Raw genomic sequence first — 3,542 nt, 5'->3', positions numbered from 1 at the left:
TAATAATAATAATAATTATAATAATAATAATAATTATAATAATAATAATAATAATAATAATAATAATGTAAGTTAGAATATCAATTGATATATAAATAATACATACGGTAATGTCTTAAAGATTTTCTATGACTTTATATATTTCGTATATAATATCAATGTATGTAATTTGATAATTTAATACTCAATATACTTTTTTATACATAATCTCATTGTGTATGATTTGATGTCTTATACAATACACACTACAAAAAAACGTGTATGTAATGGTGGTTATTTTTGCATAACCTGACGTTTATCACCGCCACATTTTACATATGTGGCAATACCGCGTACCGCCAGCATTCTTGCCGCCACAAAGTTTAATGTGGCGGTCAAGTGAAAACCGTTGTAGCAGACGCCATATAATGCATTGTATAAAGTGGCGGTTTTAAACGTGTAATTTACGTCAGTTATAAATGTCGTAATTTTCAAACTGGGTAAACTAATTCCAGTGTAAATAGTGGCAGTTTTAAACGCCACTTATTACAGTATAGTATGACGTTTATAATACCCTTTATAACTGTCATAATTAGAATATTAAATATTTAATTTTATTTTTAATATTTTTAATAATTTATTTAATTCTATTTTATAATTTGATTTCATAATATTATTTAATTTCATATTATAATTAAACTTTAATTTTATTTTTTATATTTATAATAATTTATTTAAATCAATTTTATAATTTGATTTCATAATATTAACTAATTTCATATTATAATTAAACTTCCATACACACAGTTATGTTTGATAATATAATTAAATTATAACATAAACTAATTTCATAATATAATTATACTTCATAATATAATTAATATTGATAAATATAATAATCAAAAGATGAATAAATTTATTAATTGATAAAACAAAGTTGATAATGTCAAACTAATCCAAACAACAAGTAAATTAAATTGTTAAAATATAAATTGTTTCACTTTCTAAACATATTACAACTAAACTCCCCATCCTAATTTGTCTTATTTCCTCCATTTGATATATTCTGTGATTGAGCACCACTTCCAACATCATTCTATGCCTGAAATAAGTTAAAATATATTTAGAGTTAATTGAATTTTTTTAAAAGATAAATGAAAACAATATTATAATAAAAGCACATAATACTGAAATGAGTGTCTGAAACAAACACAGAAAAATCAAATATAAACAACTCCAATACAATAATGTATACTAACAATTGATGAAAAGCACTTTAAAGACACTATCTGGATGAGGTAATGTGGCAAGATTAGACCCCTGCATGATAATCAAATAGACCAAAATTATAAGAATCAATGAAAAATAAATGTATAAAAGATGTTGCACGCTATTCACACAAGTTAAGAGAAGTAATCTTAAGCACATGTGATGTGACAAACACATTCTCAAACAATTATACCTCACGACAGTGGTAGTTTGGACCAGAAAGTTGAGTAGAATAATAAGACATTCAAAAGAATCCTTGAACTATGTAAAAGAAAAACATCTAAGAAGGTAATATTCACATTAATTACTTACCCCAACTTTTAATCATGTAGTCGTGGTTCCAGCTCCACCATGATGCACCTGTAAATTTTTGAAAAAATATCTTTCGGTTCATACCGTGCCCCCCTCTTTCTCTTAGTTTTCTCTTCGAAGAACTTATCACAACTAAAATTTGAATTGTGAAATTAAGAATCAAAATAAAAAAAAGTTTTAAACTAGCATTGAGTAAACCACTATGACAAAATCCAAAGCATCTTCTTCCTTTTCCATATAAAACCCACAAGAAACGATAAATTCAGACTCACCACCACAACAGATGAGTTAATTTCTTATTCAATGATTCCATCTCTCTACTGTTACAAAGGACTTCAATTTCCTACACATTCTAAATTTGTGGACAAATATTTCAATAACATCTTAATCTGATGGTTAAAGGCTATCCAGATAACTCTTTTAATTTTTTAAACCAAAAGTTTTGGAAATTAAAAGATTTCTTCTTTTCTTTCACCCTCGGGCCTTATACCTGAACTAAATTTTATTACCTAATTTTACAGTAGTTAGTCAATTCTAACATTCTTGTCGTGTTTAAAATAAGGTCAAACAACAGAAATAGAATAGTACCTCTCCAACGAATTCTTTGTCATTTCTCTTCTTTCAGTTTCATCATACCACATGCAACAAGATTAATTTCATAAGCAAATATCATTATCAAAGTATATGCTAGGGGTAGTCAGATATATACTCCCTCATGTTTAACTTATTTGTAACGATTGCAAGCATAAAAATCTCTCATCCTTTCACCATGGTTTGACCATCCACCAAGCCGTAGCCTATGCAGAAAAAAAAAAATATATCAAGAAAGGGGTTCACATCATTGGGATCAAGAGATGACCGACAGATAAGCTGAGTTAACATTGCAATAATCATGAAATTAAGCAACTCTAGGTGTATGAGAAATGTTTCTGAACTATAATAATAATATTAAATTATCAGAACAAAGTAACTCGCTCAATAACTTAACAAGAATTAGCACGTTAAATTATTCATGAGTAATATATAAACATTCTGCATAACAAAATTTCCAATGGTTTGATCTGTATTAAGTGAAAATTTAAAAGCAATTAAAATATTTGAATTATATTGGAAATACACGCATAAAATACAAAAAAGATTTGAAATTGGAATATCACATAATTCATAAATTAACCAATAGTACATGCCACGAATTGAATAATTCAAACATCTTCAAATCATTATCATTCTAAGATTTAAAAAATATCAAATAAAGTAATTAGAATATGGAAAACCTGATATCTCACAAGCTTGTCGAAAATGTTGAGCCGAACATTGGACTTTGAGTGGAAGCTTCAACAATTTCTGCCAGAACTCTGATGAGAGAAGGGAGAGCTGGTCATCGACAAAAGTTTCAATCAGAACTATGAAAGAAAATCCAAATAAAAGGACACATGGTAAAAACTACATTCATAAAGATTACTAAAAAAATGTTACAAAATATTTTTGGCACGTAAGCAATTTTGTAGAAATTTGGCACGTAAGCTCTTACATTCTCCTTACAGCAGCAACTTCAGTATGTGATGCATCTTGCAGTGACTTTTTGGTGCCAGTAGGATGCTTCTCCTTACCCTTCTCTTTTACAAGTGAACCCACCTTTAGAATGTTATCAGTGGATTCATAGAACTGCTCAACCTCAATCACTTGTTTCTCAAGCTGTACAAGACACAACAAGATTATTTTTTTCAACTTGAAATTTCGTAGTAACAAAACTAACAATAAGCCCACAACTTCATGGCATTAAATTTGAACTTAGCACCAAAAATTTAAATTTAAATGTTTAGAGTCATATCAAACATTGATAAAAAAAAATAAACTATATATATTCCTTCCCTTACATATCAGCTAGGTAGTAATGGAAGTATGATGCAGGGAAAAAATAGGAACACCAACTTCTTCATAAATTTATGGTTAAAGACTATTAAAAATGACAGCAAGAACAA

The 3,542-nt window shown here is 27.9% G+C and overlaps 1 long non-coding RNA gene across 4 annotated transcripts; it reads right to left on the bottom strand.

Moving 5' to 3' along the window:
• Positions 1 to 872: 872 nt before the first annotated feature.
• Positions 873 to 2,934, bottom strand: LOC137834456 (uncharacterized). 4 transcript variants are annotated; one of them, XR_016521219.1, is made up of 6 exons: positions 2,835 to 2,934; positions 2,270 to 2,357; positions 2,149 to 2,178; positions 1,561 to 1,608; positions 1,239 to 1,299; positions 873 to 1,081 (listed from the first exon to the last, which is right to left on the bottom strand). It is a non-coding gene; the product is annotated as an uncharacterized LOC137834456 (long non-coding RNA). The 4 variants fall into 4 exon arrangements; XR_016521221.1 differs by having other exon boundaries at positions 2,847 to 2,934; XR_016521223.1 differs by lacking the exon at positions 2,835 to 2,934 and having other exon boundaries at positions 1,561 to 1,692; positions 2,270 to 2,334.
• Positions 2,935 to 3,542: the final 608 nt, after the last annotated feature.

This window comes from Phaseolus vulgaris, chromosome 5, assembly GCF_051622355.1.
Source record: "Phaseolus vulgaris cultivar YP4 chromosome 5, ASM5162235v1, whole genome shotgun sequence".
In the NCBI taxonomy this organism is placed as follows: Eukaryota; Viridiplantae; Streptophyta; class Magnoliopsida; order Fabales; family Fabaceae; genus Phaseolus; species Phaseolus vulgaris.
The sequence above is the reverse complement of the archived record's forward strand: the minus strand, read 5'-3'. Positions and strand labels throughout refer to the sequence as shown.